Genomic DNA, 25196 nt, shown 5'->3' on the forward strand with positions numbered 1-25196 from the left:
CATAAACTTTTCAGTTAACTGTTGCGTTAACTTCTGTCCTGTCTAACGAACCGTTTGTCGATTGGACTCCAGAGTAGAATAATGAAGCTGTTATCTTTTCGAGCACTTTCGAGTCACATGAAAACTACACGAATGCTCTTGCATTCATTTCAACAGCAGAAGGCGCTTTTTCAGTTTTTCTACGATATTATTGCAACAATGTTCGTATCAACAGGATTTTATTATGATAACATAAAAATAAATATGATAACATAAAATTAAGTCAACTCAGAGCAAGCAAAGTTTGAACTATCATTAGTATTTGAATTCTGTGTTAATCAGTTCTGAGATCTATCAGCAGCGTAACAGTTACATATCAGTCAGAACATTTTAATGCACTTATGTTGTTTGTCATAGCAGTGTGGATTAAAACTCACTAATCAATTGAATTTACTTTGAGCCATCGTTTAAAAAATTGGCACCATTTTGTCAGGGCTACTAAGAAATATAGGTACAGTCAAACCTGTTTTTGTGCGAGGAATAGGGCCCGCATAAAAAATAACAGTTAAAAATAACTCGAAAGCTGATGATTCTGATTTAGAATACCTATGAGAACAATTTTAAAACATCTGATTTATAAAAGTAACTTTTTTAAAGATACTAAACTTTCCAACCGCTATCCTTCGTAGAATAGCAATATGTGACTTTTCTTACGTAAAACTGGCTCAAATAGTATTTTTTTCCTCTCTTCACAAGCACAGTCGACACTAACGGATACAACCGATCTGACTTTGTAAAAGATTTGTTATTGTTGTTGTTGTTTACTCGAGGTCGCTTTCTGTTCCTGATATTTTTAGAGCTATGTTGTAACTTACGAGCCAGAGACGAACTGGAAAAAACTTGTAATAAAGGCGGAGTCTTAAAGGTACAAGACTCCGCCTTCATTTCAAGTTTCTTCCTGTCTCTGATTCGTAATGCGAAGGCACAAAATATTAATTTCATTTCATGTTTGCAGCCGACGGAGCCGGACCGATAGAGCTCTCGCACACGCAGCTTTATACGTGTTGCGTGTTACTGTGCGAAGGATTTTGACACGCGCTCTGTTCATTCCATGAATGTACCGATACCACACGAACGTTGGATGCTGATCGTGACGGAGAAAGAAAAGCCGGGTTTCAATTTCTGGCTGATCGCGCTGGGCGCGTTGATACTTAAGCTCCTGTCTATCTGGCGGCTGCTATGGAGTTTTCGGTAGCTGCAGAATTGTTGGAAATGGCAGGCAATTCTACTAAAAAAAACGGGAGAACTAGAATTGTTCCGAAATAGCGGAGTTGTATGAGGAACCGAGTTCTTTTTGCCAGCACGCAGGTTTTTAGGTTTCATCGAATGCAGCTTTTAGCTGTGAAATATTTATTTTTAGTTCATTTTTTATTATTATGTAATGCGTCTTATATAAATCGGTCTCGGACAGTATTACAGGCGATCTTCTGCCTTTTCTCCACATTGCGTAAATTCCTGCTCAGACACAGTCTGTTAGGTTAAATTTTTATATCTATATCATTTATTGTAACTCACGTTTACGAAACTCCTATTTTTAAATCTACTTCAATTTTATGTAACGACAAATTTTATTTTTATAAACTTGAATTATACTTTTAGCGGTAATTCACTGATCTATTCTAATCTACTTCTAATTCGCAAATTCACTCGACTCGACGTGTATGCTGTTGGTCTCCTAATTGTCTTCTGCTGCTTCCGCCCGCTTGACAGCTCCACTTTCGTTTTGGGTAGCAACTTCTTCATCGGAGATATTGGTAGCTGGCATAGCAGCGTCGCCAGAGCCAACAAGAATCATCGGCGAATGGTTATCCGAAATGATGATAATTGAACAAACTTGTCAGTGTTGTTACTGTTGTGAAATATAATAGCACCTTTTGGTGCTTTACAATCATGTGATTGAAGTAGTTAAGATTTTTCATCATGTGTAACAGACGGAAATCGCAAATTTCAGCATTTGCAAGCCAAGAAAAATTCAACATTGCCTCAAGAACGTGTTGGTGGCCCTGAGAAGAGCTGGTTGTAATTTATACTTGTTCTCGTGCTGGATGGTAGCAGATAACAGAAATGCAGCACTTACGCTATTGCGTCTTAAAACAAAACGTTTATAGTTTGACATCACAGCAGAATTTCCACCTTCATACTCATGTCTACCATAGGCAATATCAAACACGCAACAATCTGCTTCTATTTGACACGGAGACGGGAACATTTTCTTCTTCCAAGCCGCACAACACGACACAATACATGTTATTTCGTTGCCCCTATGAGAGCTCTATCGGTCCGGCTCGAAAGAATGTTCACAAGAAATCATTTTTGTACATCCGTGTTACGAAACTGAGAAAATCTGTAGGAACTGAAAATAAAGGCGGAGCTTATAAAAGATCGCTCTGAGCTAGAATGAATGAGATGTATACTTCGTACATTAGTATTACGATATACGAAATAAAATTTTTCGAACGTTGTAGAATGGTATAACTGGAAATAGTTAAGTAACACCCCTTTTCCCAGTTATACCATTTTACAACGTACGAAAAATTTGTTATGTCAAAGCGGATATCGCGCTATCTGACCATGAAGAATTTATGCGATAATTGAATAAAAATTGCAATTGCAGCAACCGGCCTTTTTCAAGGCTACTAAAATGTATTTGGAAGAGCACAATGAATGATTATTACTAAACTGCAACTGGGGTTTTATGCTGCTAATAATGCACAGCATAACAGGCGATATATACGAAACAAATCCGACTTCAAACAGAAAAGCTCGGCACGTTCTGCTCACGATGCTAAGTCCGTTTTAGAAAATTCACAACGCTTCATTAACAAGGATGTAACGTTTTGAAGAAGACGGCTATTGTTTGACATCACAGCAGAATTGTAACCCTTATAATATCCGACACCAGAACGGCAACATTTTCTTCCTTCAAGCCGCGCAACACGACACGATACTCATGTTATATTATTGCCTTTATAAGGTAACAATAGGTTGGCAGGAGGACTGAAACAAATCACTAGGAGCAGCAAACGTACAGCGGTATGAACTTTGCGGGAAGTAATAGTAGAACGATTGTTGTAATGCGCCGAAAATGGTTCTCCTTATAACGAGGTTTGACCTGTTGTGACAAATTTTCTGGCTTCTTTGTCGCTTGTCTCCGATGCCATCTCAATGATGATACATTTGTTGGCAGGTACACAATTGACGATAAAATAATGCGCTTTCACGCTCAAATTTTGCTTACATACCGACAAACACAGATGTATTTTTCGTACATTAATATTACGACATACGAAATAAAATTTTTCGAACGTTTTAGAATGGTATAACTGGAAATAATTAAGTCACAACCCTTTTCCCAGTTATGCCATTCTACAACGTACGAAAAATTTGTTATGTTAGAGCGGATATCGCGCGCAATTTTACCATGAAGCATTTATGCGACAAATAAAAGTAAATTGCAATTGCAGCAACCGGCCTTTTTCAAGGCTACTAAATGTATTTGGAAGAGCATAGTGAATCACGGTGCTCCCACAGACCGTTATTATAAAAAAATGCACCATTCGATTTGTTATGACGTCCAGAATCTCTGGTCAAAATTTCAAAATCATCGTACGGTACATTTTTGGGAAATGCGCTTTTGAAGGTCACAAAGTACAAAAAAGAGATATAAAAACGACAAAATACTTATTGTAAAGCACGTTTCAACCACCATTTTATGAAATAACTTCCAAATTAGTTTCAACACATTCCAAGGGTTATATTTCAAGACATTAGCAATTGGTGGAAAGATTCATTTGAAAATCCCACAGTGCACAGTGGTCAAAGCTCGAAAAATCGTGATCGTTCTAGATTTGACTGTGAACAACTGATTTAATGTACTCAATGTTTCCAGCAAAATTGTTTCATAGAACAAGGTCTTACTTCTTGCGTTTTTAGTTTTTTGATCAATCCACCTAACAGCTAGATAAAAAAATTAGTTTTTCTAATTTTCAATATACTAGATTGCTTCTTTCAGCAAAGTTGTGGAATATTTTAAAAGAAAAACAATTGCTGAATACTGCGATGTCCTATCTGTACGTTGGACACGACAAAGAGTTTTTTGTGAAACACCCCTCCTTAAAATCAGTTTTTGTCCATAATTTTGTCTGTAATGGTCAAAACAATGAAAAATGTTCTAAGATTTTATTCATTCAACTAAGATTCTCTCAAGACTTTAAAAAATTTATTGTTTTGACTGTGACCACTGTGCACTCTGGGATTTTCAAATAAAACTTTTTACCAATTGCTAATGTCTTGAAATATAACCCTTGGAATGTGTTGAAACTAATTTGGAAGTTATTTTATAAAATGGTGGTTGAAAAACGTGCTTTACAATAAGTATTTCGTCGTTTTTATATCACTTTTTTCTGATCTGAACAGGATTTCGCTTACCTTCCACGTAAAATTTTCCTTCAATTAAGAAACAAATTAGGAATTTTGCAAATCAACCCTGACATAATTCACCTCCACTTTCTAATCTAGAAGAGAAATAACATTTATCCTCGTAAATCATTAGAAGATTGAAGAAAAATGCAAATGTTGCAACAAGTTGAGTGCAGTTTCACCTGCACGGGAGAAGTTTGCTCATGCAAATTTATTTAAAATAATTCCGTTTTATAACATAAGAATTTTTTATTGATGAATTTTTGAACTAAGGTTAGGGTAAATATCGTACATTTCTAGCAGAAATTTACATTCGGACAGTATGTAGATAAACTGACAGAATGTGAATGAGATCGGCGATGATTCTAAAAGTTTTGAAAACACTGATTACACAAATTAAATATTCAAACATCAAATCAGTAGCAAATTAACTTTGTTTCTGTTGCGTTCAGCATCAATTTAAAGTATCGACCCGTAAAGTATTGTTTCGTGTCAAGTGTGACACAGAAAACCCGTAACGATTAGACACTGGCCTAACGCCTGCCAATTATAATTATCCCACATCCGTGAAGCTTGTAAAACCTGGGATCCGAGAAAGTAAGCCGAATTGGATAATTAATCAAAGCTTCCGTTACTTCACAAGCTACTGGTGATGAAATTCATTTAGCCATTGAAAGAAAATAACAGTGATTTGAAAAGAAAACTGTTTTATTACTGTTTTTTACACTAGAATAAAAAAAACAATTTGGCGCAAATCTCTCAATTTATGTTTGACGTAGAGTTACGTGATACTTTAGTAAGGTGGCATGCCGGAAAAACATGAATGAAGTGGAACGGCAGAGTGAAAGAATTCAAATGCTCATTACTGAAATTTTTTACCACTGAACAATCTTCGATCATGGATATCTCGTTTAATAGATAATTAATATAGTTTATGAAAGCATTTTTTGAAATATTTTTTCATCGTCGAGTGGTTGAAATTCTTAACCAATTTGATTATAATTTAACCAATCGCGTGCCCGCAATAATGCATTCCGGGCACAGACGACACACAACGATAAAATGTTGTTATGATATAAGCGAATCCTCGGCGAAGGAGGAGCCTCATAGACGACAAATTGGAAGAATAATCGAAACATTTCTCTGCCGTTTGCTATCTGCAATTTAACTTACTTAACGACCTCAAATAAATGATTGCGGGGCGTTAAGAATTGCCATTGGTGTTGTCGAAATAGCAACACCCGGCAAGTCCCTGTTTCTGATCATCGTGAACTGCCTTTTGCGTATGACGCGGGATGCTTCTCGTTTTTCTGTTATTTTAAGCAGTATATTTCTTGAAACCAATCGATCTTTCTAAGTTGTGTACTTGCATAAATTTGATGGTTCAATCTATGTGACATATTACCAAATGACTCACTCACAACAACAAACAAATTTCAATTTACATAACTCAAAATATCTCGATAGTCAAAATATGATCGTAATTATATTTCAAGGACTTTAAACGAAATTTTTTTGATTTTGAGAATAAAAGTAGAGCTGCGATCATATATTTAATAATTCGAAAGGTAAGAAAAGCCAACATTGCTTCAAGAACATTGTTTGCGATTGTAATTTGTACCTAAAACAATTGACTTCGAACTAGTCTGTGTAGTAGTCTGAACTTGGCTGCTTTATCATTTGTCCTCGGCGCCTTGTTTAGTTAAGAAGACACTAATGTACTTCGTGAGTGTTGCCTAGGGTAGTGTTCGACATCGGAACGAAAAGTTGGGTCCGGGTTCCAGTCCAGTCGAAAATCGGAACGAGCTCGTTCCGGTTCCGATCCAAAGGCCGGACCAGAGACTGATAACAAAAGTTGCCATTTGTTTTGAGATCGTTATGTGAATCGTTATTTAGTGAAAGAAAAAGTGTTTTATTGTATCAGAACAATTCAAAACAAGTTTTACTATCAAATTTTACAAACATTTTTAATTGTTTCTACACTTAATTTCCTGTTTCCTTCGATATCAATGCACATATCAATGGTTGCTACTCCGTGATTGATCCGAATCAGTAAAATTGCACAGTAAATCAACTGAACGTGGTTGGGAGTGTCTCATTGTACAAATTTTCAATTACGACGCCGGCCACGTCCTTGCAATCAGGAGGGGAAAGAAAAGAAATCTTAATATGACCCTTGGTGTTTGAAGTTCGTGTTAACCTCAGCATCCCCACAAAGGTCACGGGAAGGAGGTTTTATTAGTTAGGAAGGGTAAAATGGATAAATATGCAACTCCATTTTTATCGTCTCTTAGGGACAACCAAATACTGATAACTCTTTACAAAAATAGCTGTTCATTCTATCGTATATCTAACTCATAGGAATCTATACGAGAATTCCCCCAACAATGGATTCAAGTTGATATACAAAACCGCACGGCGGAAATACCATCAGGCAAAGTAGGATCGTTTATGCTTAAGCAGTTTAACCGTAAAACAAAATTATAAATAAAGCAAACCACCAGCGCTAAATCTACTAAAGGCAGATGCTGTGGCCCCAGCGTCAGTGCCATAGTGAAAATCATAGTCATTACTCACTCGAAAACTTTGGCAACCGATAACCAAGCTCCCAAGTTCGGTATATACCTAATAGACCGACTGCGTTGGTGGTTTCAACTTTAGCAGCAACAAAACCCCGGGCTGCCGGTTCCGACATCAAAAGCAGTGCTCCAACATGCTTCGTCAGCTGGAGAGGAAGCTTCCCCGGTTGGACTAGAGGCGAATGATAAGAAATTGCCAGAACGCGATAAAACTGCACTTCCGACGACTGACTTCCGGCTCGGTCTCGGGTTGGTGACGGCGAACACTGGAGAAAATATACTCTCCCTTTTTATCTCGGATGCGGTTGCCTTTGACAGACTCAGCTCAATTCTGGATCTCCTTTTCGTGTCGCTACTGATTCCCCTCTCCGAATAGCGCACATCTGTACAGCAGTTTCCACTGCTGTAGTTTGTTTATTTTATTAAGTTATCGAATAGCTGTCTTGTCGAAGGAAAAACAACTCTCAACCCCCGACATGTTGGCAACACAGAATTTGGTCTGCCAGGGCGGGGACGCAATTTGGTGGGTGAACCCGAGCAACTAGACCAGCAGCGCTAAACCGGACCGGCGATCAAAGTTGTATGCAAAACTTTTGCCCTTTCACAGCATTTCCGCTCCGTTCAGGAGGTGCGATGACTTGCAGATTTAAAGATATGAGTTTTATGGAGGGGAAAAGTCATTGTTGTTACGGAGTTTTCTCGACTATCCTCGCGCCAATTGCAGTTTGTTTCGAGGCGGTCATTGGGATTGCTTTCGTATGAGCAGCGACTTATGTACATAGACCCGTAAAAGTTTTCCAACACTTCAACCAGAAAGCGGATTATATTGAAGCTAGAAATTTGTCTGACAGCTGTCGTTTCCCTCACAGGTGCCAAAATTTTTTCGATTGTCAGATTGTATTCTCGCTACGGTAAATTTATGGGAGCAGTTTCTAAGTCGATAAACATGTGAGAGAAAAACACTGGAAGATTGAGGAAAGTTTTCCGCTATCTTTAAACGTATATTCTATATTACTACTATCCCAGCATTTTGTGTAAGAAAAAAAATGCCAATAAATACCAACTGCTGATGGCAAGCAGAATACCTCCTTAGCGGAAAGAGCACACATATCGGAAAATCGACATTGTTTACTAGTTTTTCGTTTATACAACCATTGTTTGCAGAAAGACGACAGCTTCTGCACTGCACCGTAAGCTGCGTACGATTGAAACAAGAAAGCGACAGGAAACGAATTTCCGGGGGAATGAACGAATTATCGAGTACCTGTCCGACCATTGCCAACAGACAGGCAGCAGTAGTGAGAACAGAAAAATGATATCCTGGGGAAGTTGACCGAAATACGATCGACTCGACGCGAAGCAATTTCCGCTCCAATTTGATTTCTAGTGTACCTACTACAAATACACTGCAAATCGTTTAACGAATCATCGTTGACGTTTACCCACGATTTATTTGTCATCTTGAAAATAACGCACCAAAATTGCTTCTATTTGTCTCAACAAGGACAGATTTATCGCTCCTCGGTTCTGGTTCTCGCGGGGTTGACGAGGGACGACTCGAGGTCCAATTTATTCCTTCGACCAAAACACAAATCAAACTTATCGTTGAAAGGGTTGACTAATGGTCCATTGAGGGCTGGCGTTTGTATGGCTATATTTGCGTGTTCTGTTTTCGCGAAAGGCCATCATCTAAACCCTAACGCTGGGGTAGGGTTCTTTTTGTTTTCTTTTTATATCGAGTTGTGGAGTGAGACATTAGCAACAAATGCGAATATTATTTTTTATCAACAAAATTTGCTGAGAGAGAGCAGTGAATTTGTTTGCCTGCCCCTTTCCTTGCTACCAGTAGAAAAAAATCAGCCAACATTTACCGAACCTTCAGCATTTAAAGCAGACGAAATGTGGAATGGAGTTCCTACACTCCAAAAAACACTCTGAGCAAAATTTCTCCGTAAAGTAGCGCGTGTAGTTTTGTCCCTACACCAATATATATTATTTTCATTACGGATTTTTCAGGAGCATTCAGAGTTGATGAGTTCAATTGACTGTAATAATGACCGTAAATTGGGATGTAAATTTATTTTTTATCACAATTATTTTTGTGCTCTACTTCACAAATAATTCTCACATTAAAACATCTGTGCCGTGTCAAATAAACTATTTAAAACTCATTAAAACAGCTCTTGAGTTTCTAACCAACGAAAACATTCAGTTCACTAGATCAATGAAACAAAAAAAATTCATGACCTACAAACTGAATAGCATTTGTTCGATTATGTATATCCGCTCTACATCGATTTCTTGAGAGCAATCCCCCAAATTCGATACAAGAAAATGACATCATCGATTGAGAGATCTGATGCATCAGCCTTATTTTGTCGAAAACTCGATACAGCTGACTTTAAATCTGATGCTGTATCTGGAAGGTTTAGTTCTGATCATTCGAGTTCTTCTTTAGTTGTTGACTCCAGTCAAGTACCAAATTCTTAAAAAGTCGTGAATCAATCGTAACCTCGCTCTTATCGATATTCAGCTGACGTGTTAAAGGAAACGTCGTCTCCGCTTATCATTGAAAATAACAGCAATTTTTCTTCAGGAGAACTGAATCACTGTATTTTGCAGTGATGGCATTCTACCAATCTTCCTGCAAAAATGGGACAAAGTCATCATGTCCGAACTCATCAACCTTTTTCGAGCCAGTTTTACTCTGGGACACATCCCGGTCAGCTGGCGGAACGTTAAGGTGCTGTTAATACTAAAGCCTGGCAAAAAATTAGAACATTGCCATCAATATGCCTATTAACAGGGCAAATCTACAGAAACCCCTTTGTATTTTCTAGTGACAAAGATCGAGAAGACACTAAAGAAAAAGAAACTGCGGGCTGTGCTTTTAATGATATTGAGGGAGCCTTCGATAACACGTTCTTTGCATCAACTCATAAGGCTCTACAAAATAAGGGAGTCGACAATACTACAATGAGCTGAATTCAAGCAATTCTTTCTAGCAGAAAGATCACAGCTGTATTGGGAGATACGTCTGTATCATTCGAGGTAGTGAAAGGGAGTCCTCACTCCACTGTGGTAGACGCTCTTCTCATTATGCTTAGGTAGCTAGGCTACGAAGTCATTGGTTATTCCATTGATGTAGTCCTTATTGTTAGGGAAAAATGTGATGCAACTCTTTCTAGTCGAATACATACGGCTTTTAACATCACATCCCAGTGGTACATAGAAGAAGTACTGAACTTAACCCCACTAAAACAGTCATTATACGCTTTACCAAGCGAAGGGTGCATTCAATTACTCCTCCACCATTGAATGGGGTATGATTGAGTTTAAGTAATGAGACCAAATTTTTTGAAATCATTCTGGATAAAAAGCTGAATTGGACTGCTCAACTAGATTACGCTATCAAGAAGGAGGAGCCCAAATGAACATTACCGTTAACCCTCTAGTGCCCAAGTTAATTTCTAGACGGGCTTCGGTAGAATCACTATGAATCATTATAAACACGTTTTAAGTATTTATTGAAGCTTTTCAGAACTTCGACTGAAGCCCGCCAAATGGCGGCATTGGGCACTAGAGGGTTAACAGAGTCTAGAAATCAGACGTAAGCAATGTACTCGTGAAAAAAAACAGTAGTCTAACTAAATTAAAATCACAAAGTGGACTTGTTTTGGCAGATGATTTTCACAAAACTAACCTCGTATTTCGTACTTATTTAAAATTTTTCGGTTTATTGAAATAATTGGCCGACTACCATTGAATATCGGGAATCGGGACGCTGTCTAAAGACCGGAAATCAAGTAGATTGGTTTTATAAAATGCTAGAGATTGCCAGTAGTATCATATTTTGATATTTGCATGTTTCTAAAAAAATGAGCCGGAGCGTTTTGTTCCATGGCACAGTGGTTTGAAATAGCAATATCGCGAACTTAATTCTATAGAGTCATAGTGCTTCACTTTAGAAGTGTAGTATTTTCGAAGTGATTGCTTGTATTGAAATTGCTCACATTATGGTGTTATGCAATAATAGCCATAGCCTACAATTACAAAAAAAACTTGCAACATTTTTGTTTCTGCATGAAACTCAAAGTTATGTTTAGTAAAGTTGTAGATAATTTTATCACAAACAGCTTTGCTAACGAGACTTTTTGCCTTTCTCCTAGAAAGGCATAGCAATCATTGGCAAAACCGAAAGTTTAAAAATGCTTCAAAAGACCGAATGGCATATATCACTCGACTTACACGGTGACAAAAAAGTCCGGTCACACTTTTTTGGGGTCGCCTGTAGCCTACACGTTGCATCTCTCTGGTGCCATCTATATGTCAAATGAAAGGGTTAACTTTGCTGCCCAAAGTGGCAGAGTTTCGTTTCTGTGCAATTTGTTTACATTGAGTTGTGAGCCATGGCAGAGTTAAGAGCAGCTGTTATCGCTGAATATGTGAAAGGGTACAAGCCCGGACACATATTCAAACACCTAAAACCGCTCGGAATCAACCAATTCGGAATCAATTCGTGTACCGAACCATAAATCGGTACCTAGAGACCGGAGGCACCGAGGACAAGGCACGATCTGGACGACCAAAGTCTGTGAGAACTCCAAAGCTGAAAAAGATTATACGAGACCGGATTCGCCGGAATCCCGCCCAATCTGCACGGAAGCTGGCCAGGAACCTTAAAATGAACCGAGAATCAATCTGCCTGATTCTGCGCAAGGATTTAAACCTTACACCGTACAAAAAACAGGTGGTTCATGGGGTTACCAAAGCTACAAAGGTCAAGAGGTACCAACGGTTGCGGGAGTTGCTCGGTTGGCGCGCAGATGACGTGATTATTTTTTCGGACGAGAAGCTGTTCGTTTTGGAGCAAACAGTCAATCGCCAAAATGATCGAGTTTGGAGTGTGAGCCTCCAGCAAGCTCCTGCGGACAAGCTGAACGTTTCCCGGTTCCAAAATAAGACGTCAGTGATGGCTTGGGGAGCCATTTGCAAGAGAGGTATACTGCCTCTTATTTTTATCGATAAAGGGGTCAAAATCAACGCAGCGTACTACCTGGACACAGTTTTGAATAAAAATGTTCTGCCTCAAGCTGAACTATTGTTTGAAGACGATTACTACTGCTTCCAGCAAGATGGCGCCCCATCCCACACCGCAAAGGTCGTTCAGGCGTGGTGTGAGGAAAACTTGACCGATTTCATTTCGAAAAATGAATGGCCTCCGTCGTCTCCGGATCTGAATCCACTGGATTATTTCGTGTGGGGATACATGGTGTCGAAGCTGAACGACTATAAAATAACAAATTTGGAGCAATTCAAGCGAGTTATCACGAAAATCTGGGACGAGATGCCGACGAAGCACGTGCACGCCGCTTGCGACGACTTTCCGAGACGTCTGAAGCTGGTTCGATCAGAGAAAGGTGGTGTAATTCCGAGATATCGTCTGTGAAGTATCATTATGAGTTACTGAATAAAGCTTATTCTTTGAAATATTGCGATTTTCCTTTGTGACCGGACTTTTTTGTCACCCTGTAGTTCGACGAGCATTTTCTGTATGTGTGTGTGTATATGTGCAAGTTTCTATTCATACTCAGAGATGGCTGAACCGATTTTCATGAAATTAATTGCAAATGTAAGATCTTGCTATCTCATAAGACCCTATTTAAATTTGTTGTAATCGGGTTTTTTAGTTTGAAGGTTATGTATCAAAATGTAAAAATCATGAAACATCATTATCTCAGAAACTGCACAACCGTTTTGAACAAAATGGGTTTCGAGTAAACGGGCTACCTAAAATACCTTTATAATTTGAATATTGGACATGTGGTTCAAAAGTTATGAAAAGAAACGTGTTATGGATCTCACTGTTTGATCTCACTTATGTTTCTCAGAAACGGCTGAACCGATTTTCATTAAATCAGTGTAAAATGGAAGATCTAGTTGCCTCATAAGACCATATTGATTTGTTTTGCAATCGGACTATTACTTTGCCTGTTATGTTTAAAAATGTGAAATGTGAAATACTTGAACTCACTCGCTTTCCCCACCCGATTTCCACAAAATTAGTGTAACATGGAAAGTATAGCTGCCCCATAACACCCTATTGAATTTTACTGTGATCTAAATGTGAAAAACACGAAACTTCATTATCTCGGAAACTACACAACCGATTTTAACAATATTGATATCAGCTGAACGGGCTAGTTAAAGATTAACTGATGAATTTTGATTGAGCACGTGGTTTCAAAGTTTGGCTGCCCTATACGTTCCCATTTCATTTGATTATCATCGGACTCAGGCAACCGTTATGCATTAAATTGAATAATGATAACTAGCGTATGACAAAATTGTTTAATATTTTGTCTATCCAACAACATATTGGTTATTGTTATCCATCATGCGGTTATGCTGTTATTATCGTTTTAAATCTGACGCAACATTTGCCAGTTTCATTTACAATTTTACAGAATGCATACCAGTATAAAAAACAAAGACGTAGTTCCACGTCAAAAAAAATAAGCTACATTTTTTCTCGCTGCGATTTTAACAGTTCTTTTTCTTCTTCTAAGATTTTAACAGTTGAACCTTGAGAAAGTAGTTGATTCACCGTCGCTGAATGATTATGTTCTTTACTTCATTTCTACTTAAATCTAAATTTTATTTACTTTGACATGATAATATCTGAAATAACTTGTTTTGTTTTTCGCCTCTACGCCTCCATACCACAATATATCTAACTATTGGTAGCAGTGGTCAAAGGCTCATACAGGAGCCTCTACGAATACGCTATATGAAAAAAAAAAGTTTTTCCCGGATGAACAACATGCGCATAGATTCTCAAGGATTCCTCACATTGGATTCGTGAGCGTCATTGAAAAGGATTCCTGAAAAAAGAATCCTCAGGAATGCCCTGTTTATGGCTCTAGGACTCTTGAATAAGAATCGTGAGTGGGAATCCTCCGGATCGTGTTTGCGATTCCTTTCACGATTCCGTCACCGTGTCAATTGGTATCCTGGGGATTCTTACTCAGGATTCTCTGCGTGTTAGTAAGGGTTATCTTCGAAAATATTTTTCTCCCAAAATAGACAATCTTACGTAAGATTTGTGGGGGAGAGGGGGGTAATGCAAAATGTTACTAAGCCTTACTATGGAGGAAAGGGGGGTTGAAAGTTTCTAAAAAAGTTCATACATAATTTATGGATGACGCCTTAGCAAAGTCGTTCTTAATGCAATTATCTACAACTTTGCTGAAGACAACTTCGAGTTTCACGCAAAAACGAAAAAGTTACAAATTTTGTTTTTGTAATAGTAGGCTATGGCTATTGTTACCTAACACCATAATGTGAGCAATTGCAATACAAGCAATCGCTTCGAAAATACTACAGTTCTAAAGTAAAGTACTTAGACACTACAGAATTAAGTTCGAGACATTGAAACATTGGGTCGAAAACTTTGAGCGCTGTGAGGCACCCCTAAATCATGTTCGATTGAGCTGAAATTTTTTACAGATCATTTTTTCTATGTTAATGAACAAAATGTACTTGGTCGGTTTTTGAAATTCGATGATGATTTTTTTCCATACAGTCATGGCCACCCTAATGCATATTTCGAGCTGGAGTATTACTAGGGGCTAGCCAGCCTTTACCAGCTTTCAACGTGAAACATTCTTAATATTAACTAAGCTATCTTCTTATTTATATGCGTAACCTATAATAAATTTCATGTCATTCTACAGCGGTGGCATTATTCTACATTTTACAATGACATCCATTGTGTTGAAAAATTTCACTGTACGGCATACACGAAAAATAAGCTCAGTATCACTCTGACTACGTTTCGCTTTTTCAGACGACTTTTATTTTTTCACTGAAGTACGTTCATGCGAATAATGGTGCACTCCAAAAATAAATTAAAAATTACTTACCGGCCGTTGATTTTGCCAGTCGCGATACAAAAGTTGAAATTATGCATGCAGTGACGGACCTGAGCAGGTACGGCATGTGCAGGTACGTACAGTTCTGCACAGAACGGGTGGCGCCTATTGACCTCACCTCACCCGCAGTGGCAATTGTTCAGCCAGATGGTGAGAGCAAATACTGCAAACACCGTTCAGCAATCGCTCGCAAGCGTGGGCCAAACATGAAAAAGAAATAATGGCTCAGTTAGATCTTTCGACATCTCACCAGCCTTCGTAGTGTTGCATTTTTCAAAACGGAACGCTCTTGATACAGTCGACGACGGGGTAGCAGCAAACACCGAACTTCCTGTTCATTCGCTAGACTGTGTACTGAAACTGAAGGAAGCACCAAATATTCCGTAACCCAACATCTGCACCTATTTCCATTCCTCGGTGTGACCAACTAGCCAGAACATGTCGAAAATGCTTTCACGTTTCGACTGCAGTTGCTCCATTCAGTCTTGCCGAGAAAACGTGTCGGAAATGGGCCCTCTGTTCGTGGCAGCATCGAATGCAACACACAGCAATAAGAATCCACATCCGCCGTGCCTCCACCAGTGCACTACAAGTTCAAATCTTTATGGGTAGTGTGAATTCCACGCGGGTTTATCCTTTTTCTCACGTTCCGCTGCCCTTCCCGATGTTACTCACCTGATCCTGTCGATGGACGGAACGCGGGAGTATTCATCCTTGCGCTTTCTCTCTGCGCCATCAGAATGGGAATATTTCATTGAAAATTGGAGTCAAGCTAGGCATTCCTACATCACATTCCTCTTCGGTTGCTTGCATTATTGCCGGCAAAACCGGAAGCAGTAGGAAATGGTTTTGCTGCGGTTTTTGTAATTGAAAATTGCATCTGCTGAATAAGGCCGTTGGTGCATTTCGAATCAAATGTTGCTGGTAAAGATTTCAAGACCAACTGCTGCCTGCGCTAAGTGTACGATGAGGCAGCAGAAAAGTTTTGACTAAACACTGAATTGAATTTTCCCTTCCAAATGTGGAGTAACTGCAACGATCTTGTCCAAATAGTCTCCAGTTGCTGTTAAACCCGGACGGACGAAGAATAAATTTCCATTTTAATGTGAAATAATTTGTATGCATGGATTCAAGCTCCGCTTTGACTCAGAATTACTGCGTTCGCCAACTGATTTTCCAGCTGGTAGAAGAAAAGTAGTACGTGATTTAATTTTCCGCACAACTTGCAATATTTTATCTCCCTTCGAGCTACCAAGCGAGTGCGGGAGTTTGCTTTTGCTTTGACAAGAATCGAATCGAGAAGCCAGGATACGCAGTAGGGATGGGAATGATCGCGTGATGCGACACTGCAAGCACTGCGGAGGAGCATCGGAACCACAAGCATTTAACCATTTATACCCCTTTCACGCAAAGCCACTTGAAGGGGTACGCTCGATTACCAACTTTTATTAAAGTGGAGATTAAGGTGCAACATCGAGTTCTTACTTGGAAAGACGTCTATTTTTAGATTTTAGCTTACCTTCTCGAGGGAAACAGTGAATTTTTGGATTCAACCATGAAGCTTAATTAAAAATAGTATAAATCCAATTTCGTATTTTCAACGTATAAAAAATAGTTGATTTTTTCAGGGGAAAAATCTCTGGATGCATAACATTCATAGATAGGAAAAGGAAAACCGAAAAGGCAAGACAAAGACTGCAAAGAATGAGTTAAACAATATATTAAAACTGATATATAATTTTAGAAACAAATAAAAAATCGTCGGGTTGAGTTTTCCATTGAAAAATTAACCGAGGTTAACCTTAAACATACTATTTTACACTCAAGTACCACTTATCAGCAATTTACCAGTTTTATTATGTACAATACAAAATTTATTGGAGGTAGGTATAAAAATATATATTTTCGCACATTAAAACTGTCCCAAAAATTTGATATCAAACAGATTTTTTTTTAAATCACTGTCTTTGTTTCTTTTTTTTCGTTCACCTTTATCAAATTTTGAGAAATAATAATGAACGATAAACAATACAAATCACATTATTGTCTTTACAAATTGTAAATTTTGAAAAATTTTTCAAGGAAACCTCTAAACACTTGGTTTTTATTACTTTGATCGGTGTCGATAGCAAGGAAAACAGGCTTGTGCGCCGCCAGTGATTGATTTTGGGCTGCTATCACGGTCAACGAGTCACGGTAAACATTTTTACCGTCAAACGAGATTGATTAGGAATGTCGGTCCCGTCTGGTGCTCATTGGTTCATTTCAATTGCAACTGATGACTGACGGAGTATCTGACGCAAAGTTTGACCCTTTTCTCTCCTTCGGCGGGTCATTTGAAATTAGCATCGCATCACGTCATTTGATAAAACTTCCTAGTGTCCTAGTTTAAAACTGAACAGCGTTCTAGGGAACGAGTTCAGGTGGAAATTTGTATCTTGATCAATATTCTAGAGAAGAACTTTCTTCTGTAAAGTTCTTACATATGATGAGGAGGTTGTTTCTAAGTTATCACATATCAGAATGGCCAAAATTTCAAAAAAAATCAGATATCTTACGTTCGTATCTTTGTAGATCTAATTGAAGATTGTTTTACGATGTTGCAGTCCCGTTTATTTTAAGCAACTTCGTAGGAAACGTTTTTTATCTTTACATTTAGAGTTATTTTATGATTCATAAATCATAATAAGGTGACAATAAAACTTTTTTCGCCATGATGAATTTTGAGTACGCAAACATTTAATTGCACGATTATTTCAGTTGTCTAGACTACCCACGGGTACTGTGGTTTAAAGTGTTACCTGCCATGCAACCGTTAATCTACTTCACTTGCTTATTTTGACCCCGCTACGATCAACTAACGACTTATATTGGTTTACCAAAAGATTTTATTGAATAGGTAAATATTATATCAATGTGGAAGAAAGTTTTTCTCTAGAATATAGCTATCGAGTTTGAGATAAAAATTTCCATCTGATCTCGTTCCCTAGAACACTACTGTGCAGTTTTAACCTATGTATCTCCATCGAATCAACAGTGAAGAGAGGCGCACGGTCAACGTTCGTGTAGAGTTGGTAGGAACTTTTGACCTAGTGTCTGTTCCATTTTAGGAGCAGATAATTAACGTCCTGGTATCAGCGTGGGACTCTAAACGGAGCGATGGTCCCCAGTGAGACAAGGAGTTGAAGAAGGCCCATCGCGCCGCCCCGAAAAACAATATGTTGCAAACAGCGTAAGAGACAACACGAATCGGAACAATCCTTATAGACCCTGGCAACGAAATGAGGACTACTATTGGATTCCAGGGACATGGAACTTCAATGCGTTCTGCTTTCCAGGATAATCCACGATGAGGTGCATCCACGCAATTTCGAAGTCGTAGCACTGCAGTAATTTTGCTGGACAGGACAGAAGGTGTGAAAAAGCGGGCTCCGGGCGGCTACTGTCTATCCGTATTGTGGCACCACCAGCGAGCTGGGAACCTCATGTGAGGTTCTTGTTGCTACTGCTATCACACAGTGGAGAATTCTCCATCTAAGCTATTTCTCGTCCTTTTTCGCTTTCTTTCTTGTTCGTATTTGCTCTCGAGATCATATGTACACACTCCCGTCTACTCTCCTCGTGTGTACTCGTGTGTACCTACTCCTTAGGGAACCTATACATTAGAGAAATGACAAGACACTCACCGTTAAGGCAACTGTCAACATCAAAACGGATAACGGCAATGCGAAATTATACAGCTCGCCCGTTTTGATGTTGACAGTTGCCTCAACGGTGAGTGTCTTGTCATTTCTCTAATATACAGGATCCCTACTACTCCTCTACTCACGAGAACGACAAGCCGAAAATGCTTTGAGATGGTTGCAAAAGGACAAAAAAATAATAGGGTATCGGACTACTTCCGCAGCGGTTTGTTTCGGATTGTTTTGCATTAGACTGTTGTAAAAAAACTTACCAAAGCAGTCCGTAACCTACGCGTTGCTCCACTATCGGCTGTCGATGGATGAGGCAAACCCGGGAAGAAAGCACAGTTTTTCAGGCACACCTCTTAGTTGAGCAATTTTAGTTGAGTACTCCTACTCGCAAGCAGGAGCTCGCGTACTCTTGTACAGTCGCTGAGTAGCAATACAAAAGAGTTTACGCGTATCGGTGCGCGCTTGTTGCTACTCAGGGGAAAACAAGAAGAATAAAGAGTCTCTCAATGCGTCTGTGCTAAAGGCTTGAGAAGCGTAGCAGAGCAGCTCCACGTAAAATGTCTCAATTTGATATTTTTTTTTTAAATTGTCATTTTTGATTTGGCTGAAACTTTTGCATAGATGCTTTCATAGGCAAAAGATGCTATTTTGTGCTATTGGTTTAATTTTTTGGAGCACGACTCATTTTTGAGAAGCTATTAAAAAATGCTATTTGAGGAAGGTATTGATGATTACAAATATTTTTAGACCAAAACGGTTTGTTTGATCGGTGTGACGTCATCGGCAAAGTTGTAGATAATAATTTTATCTTTACGAAAAAAATATACACTCTAAAATAATTATCTATTTTTTAAATAAGTTGAAAGAAAAATTGAAACTCAATCATCTAAAGCAACTAATTTTTTTTAAATCTAAATATTTTTTAATAGAAACTGAAAAAGGAATCAGGAAAAAAAAGTTATGATATTTTGAAAAATAATTTTTTTTTTCACAGGGTATTCATTTTTTATGGAATGACAAAATTATTATCTACAACTTTGCCAAAGACACTATGCCAATCAAACAAACCGTTTTGACTGTAAAAATATTTTTATTTTCCCATGAAGTGCTCTATTGGAGTTGAAAAGATTTCTACAGCCAAAACGGTTTGAATTGTTGGCATAGTGTCTTCGGCAAAGCTGTAGATAATAATTTTGTCCTTCCAAATAAATATGCACATTAAAAAAAAAATTTTTTTTTCAAAAACTCAACTGTTTTTTATTGATTTCTTCATGATCGGACCGGTTGCATTGTTATGGTAATCTTTCGTAGTTTTTATAAAAAAATTAATTTTCAAAAATGAGCTTTTTTAGATAATTAATTTGTAATTTTTCTTTTAACTTATTTTCAAGAAAAAAATTTTTCTTGAGTGTGTATTTTTTTCATGAAGACAAAATTATTATCTTCAACTTTACTGAAAACGTCACACCGATCAAACCAACCATTTTGACACTTAAAATATTTGTAACTATCAATATCTTCCTCAAAATTGCATTTTTCAATAGCTTCTCAAAAATGATTCGTGCCCTAAATATTAAACCAATAGCACAAAATGGCATCTTTTGCCTAAAGAACCGTCTATGCAAAGTTTCAGCCAAATCACAAATGGTGGATTGGAATTGGTTTATGCGGAATTGCTCAGCACATGTCTCATTCTCAAGCAGGAAGTAGGAGAAATGTTTTGCTTCTCGCTCGCTTTGCAACGCTGCCTACGGACTCTATAAACAAAGCAAAGCCTTGGTGCTACATTCCGATTCGGAACTCGACCTTCTGTTTTATTATACACAGACTTCGCAGCCAACTGTTTAGTGTACAGGACAATTGCGGGGCTAGCGTTACGATCCTACTGACACTAACAGTCTCTTCCGAGCCGGGACTCGAATCTACGACGACTGGCTTGTTAGGCCAGCATCGTACCTCGAGACCAGCTGGGAGGGTACCTACGGACTCTACGCAGACTTTATTGCTGCCGGACTGCAGCCATGGACCATATGGGATAGAGACTATTTCTACGTACAACAAAGGCCACACCACGGTTTGGGACAGTTTGGTAAGGTGAGTATGAAGAATAAATGTGAACTGGAAACGATTTTGAAAACATAAACCCAAATCGCGCGAAAGTCAGTGAATGAATAAATAACGATGTGATGAAATTAACCCGCGCGATTGTCTTAAATACATGCGGAGAGGATACGTGCGACAAGTGGGCGGGGTAACATACGCGGTATGATGAAAAAAGTGAAAAAAGTTTGGGCTGCGCTGTGCGTTGTTTTTTAGGTTTGAAGACGAACGTTGCGCGCGAAGTGCATTAGTTTTCCGTCAACCGTTCAACCGTCAACAAACTCGTCATTAAGGGGTTATATACCTCTTTGTTCGACAAAAAGAGTAAAGTTTAGATTTTTTTAAAGCATGTAGCACCTTTTTTATTGCATAAAAGTAGTAATTTTCTGAAAGTTAAGTTTATTCAACAACAACAAAACACGTTTGTTCATAAGAAGTACCAATTATTTAAGAATAATGTCCGTTTCCCCGAAACGCTTTTTTTGAATTGATCAATGCAGGTATAGTGTTGAATAGTCTTTAAATTTCTTTTCTTTCCGAAACTTTTGAACAGCATATCAAATTGTTAGGAAGTTTGTTATTTGTCAGTTTAATCCTGTATGACTCGTTTGTATGACACAAGTGAAGTTCAAATAAGTCGTGTAATACTTAAGATAATAGACTTTCGTTGTTTTAACCATTTAATACATAACGGTTGCTTAAGTTTGCTACAATCACATGAAAAGGGAACGTATAGGGCAGCCAAACTTTGAAACCACGTGTTCAATCATAATTCATCAATTAACCATTAACTAGCCCGTTCATCTGATATCAATATTGTTCAAATCTGTTGTGTAGTTTCTAAGATAATGAAGTTTCGTGATTTTCACATTTCGATACATTACAGACGGAGTTACAGTCCGATTACAGCAAAATTCAATAGGGTGTTATGAGGCAGCTAGACCTTTCGTTTGACACTAATTTTGTGAAAATCGGTTCAACCATCTCTGAGAAAAGTGAGTGAGTCCAAGTAGTCTTCGGAATATGTTTCTTTTCATAGCTGGATTTCACATTTTTAAACATAACAGGCAAAGTAATAATCCGTTTGCAAAAAAAAATAGATAGGGGTCTTATGGGGCAACAAGACCTTCCATACGACACTTATTTTATGAAAATCGGTCAAAGATGCTGAGAAACATCAGTGAGATTAAACAGTCTCCAGAACACGTTTCTTTCCATAACTTCTGAACCACATGTTCAATCTTCATAAAATTCAAAAGTTAAGGGTGTTTTAGGTAGTCCGTTCATTTGAAACCAATTTTGTTCAAATAGGTTGTGTAGTTTACATGTTGATACATAACCTCTAAACTAAAAATCCGATTACAATAAAATTGAATAGTCGAGTGATATACGACATTCGGCCCTTTTGAGCACTTTTTACCTTTAGTTTTTGCAGTGATTGCTATACCTTTCTAGGAGAAAGGCAAAAAGTGAAATGATAGAAAAGTATTTTTATTTCAACTTCAATCCTGAGCTAGGCCGCAAACATTGAAATAGTACAATATCAAATTTAAATGATGTTGAGGCGACATATTTTGATCGTAGCTATAGTTTTAAACAGTCTGCGGGTTACGTTTCTTCCTGTAACTTACAAACCACATGTTTAAAAATTATGTTTAAGGGTTTAAAAGCCCATTGATTCGAATTCAACTATGTTCATAGCTTCTGAGATATGAGAGCGATTTTTATATCCTGACGCAGTGCCAAAACTAAAAGTTTGATTACAATGATATTCAATATATACACCTATACATGCTTACATGCAGAAAATGCTCGATTCGTCGAACTGAGTCGAGTAGTATCTGACATTCGGCCATTTGGATCACTTTTCTACTTTTAATTAGCCAGTGATCGTTGGGAGAAAGTCAATATGTTTGCTTTCATTATGTGGTTTCACATTTTTATGAACAACGGACAAAGTTACAATCCGATTACAATGAAATTCAATAGCAATCTTTGGGGCAACTAGACCTTTCATTTGACACTAATTTTGTGTAAATCGGTTCTGCCATCTCTGAGAAAAATGAGTGAGTTTAAACAACCTCAGGATAACTTTTCTTTACATAACTTTTGAACCATACGTTCAATCATAACGAAATTCAAAAGTTAAGAGTTCTGGAGACAGCCCAATCATTTGAAACCAGTTTTTTTGAAATCGGATGTGTGGTTTCTGAGACATTGATGTTTCGTGATTTTTACATTTTGATACATAACTTCTAAACTAAAAATCCGATTACAATGAAATTCAATAGCAGCTTATGGCGCAACTAGACCTTTCATTTGCAATTAATTTTATGAAAATCGGTCCAGCCATCTCTGAGAAAAGTGAGTGAGAATATAAAGTTGCACATACACACACACACACACACACATACACACATACATACATACATACAGAAAATGCTCAGTTCGTCGAAAGGGGTCCAGAGGTATATGACGTTCGGCCATTGGAACCACTTTTATACCTTTGGTTTTTCCAGTGATTGCTATACCTTTCTAGGAGAAAGGCAAAAATGTTTCAACAAATGATTCCATAAGCTAGAGAAATTTGTTGTCTATCCTATGAGACATCAATGATTCAAATTCGCTAAGTGGTAACAACGTTTTAAGCATTTGAAATCTTTCATTCTACCGTTTCATTCTAATTTTGATGTTTTGGTACGGCACCCTAAAAAAGTGCCTTGTCTGCCTTGTCCACAATTAAGTGACAAACTGGACTTGGCGAACTATGTTACGATCACCATCTTGTAAACCGCAACCATCCTGAAGTAATTTATCAAGCTTTGCCACTTTGCGCACTGTCCCTACGCATCATCTATTTACCGATTTCAAAGCCGTATACGATACAATTGATCGAAAAAGGCTCTGCAATTGCCTGCAGAACATATGAAGCGGTGGCTGAGCAGTATACCAGATTAAAACGCGAGGCAAAGAAGGTTGGATTGAAGATTAATGCGTCCAAAACGAAGTACAGGCTGAAACTTCGAACAATGATACCTGCCTAGAAATCCGAAGGCGGATTGGCAACGGAAGTCGTGTCTACTGCGGGCTCCACCAGAATAGTATACCCTGTACCCTACACGAGACCTGAACTTGACACGATAAGGACCTGCGAGCACCCGAAGTTTTCGAACGACGGGTGTCAAGAAACATTTCAGGGGTATGCAGCAGGATAGTAAACTACGGGCTCGGGGCGTTCGCTAAAAATCTGGTTGGTATACGACGAAGTGAGCGAGGTGGTCAGACCAAGTGGAACAAGACTTGGCAAGCATTGGATTCCCGCGGAATTGAAGATACGTGACCAAAAGTTGAGTTTGTTGGAGAAGTTTTATTATTTAGGCTATATCGTAATCATTAAAGACAGTGCTAATTCGTGGCAAAAAGTTGAAAATTCGCGGGTGGCAAAATAGGAAATATTTAAAATTTGTGGTAATTTCGCGGCAATCTTTTTCATCAGATCAGAATTTTTTGTAAAACCAAGGAACAATCGTTCTATTAAATTCCATATTCAGCAATTCAACCGTACGATTAATGTTTTATGTTCATAACTGATTAAAAGTACAAACTGTGTCAAACTGTCTTCAGTCATATTTAGATGTCGACAGGCATGTATTATATAATTTATACTGGGGCTAATTTCCGGTAATTGATGAATGCCAACCGGAAAAGTTCAAGAAATCGTCTGCTATCCGAATACCTGTCGGGTATTTTTTAAAATGCTTGTACTTAGTTCATCCTGCAACTTCGGTTTTATGACTGCACACTCTGAATTCCTATCAGCAATCATCAAAATCTTTGCTCGAAGAGAATCCAGTAACCGAACCATCCGAAGACAACTCAACAAAATCGCTTTGTCAGAGAGAAGGAGTACTGTTTCATCCTATTGATTGCGTAGGATAAGGTCTCTCGTTGCCATCGAGGTGCCCATTGATCTTTAGCTTTGTCCATGTTGCTAATTTGCATGAATGTCGCAGGTTTCAAATCGAAGTGTTTCATGATTGACCTGGAATGTTCTTGTTGAACAGCTCCAGCTTGAACGTGCGCTTCCAGAACTCCAGCGGCTTGTTGACATGGTACCTCTCAAACTGAACTCTTTTTTATTGGTATTGCTGATCTTCGGACGTTTTTTGGTGCAGTAGCTCTTCAGGTCCTGCTCCACCAAGCGTCGTCGAACGGTGCGATTGAAAGGTCCAGAATCAACTTTCCTTCAATTGCGCTTCCCCTTGTATCTTGCATCTCTTACGTTTAGGTTTTCTCCCTGGTCAATCAACCAATATGCCAAGCGCCTGATGCTTCCGAGTGACCAGCTGGACTGCAATACGGCTTACTTGTCAGCAAAATTACGTTGACACTCCTAGCGGAAAACGTCACGCAGAATCATATTTGTGTTG

General features: G+C 38.3%; 1 protein-coding gene across 7 annotated transcripts in view; it reads right to left on the minus strand.

Moving 5' to 3' along the window:
* Positions 1–25196, minus strand: part of LOC129725998 (cell adhesion molecule Dscam2) — a 300505-nt gene that overhangs the window by 182577 nt on the left and 92732 nt on the right. The window lies entirely within an intron of this gene.

Source organism: Wyeomyia smithii, chromosome 2 (genome assembly GCF_029784165.1).
Source record: "Wyeomyia smithii strain HCP4-BCI-WySm-NY-G18 chromosome 2, ASM2978416v1, whole genome shotgun sequence".
In the NCBI taxonomy this organism is placed as follows: Eukaryota; Metazoa; Arthropoda; class Insecta; order Diptera; family Culicidae; genus Wyeomyia; species Wyeomyia smithii.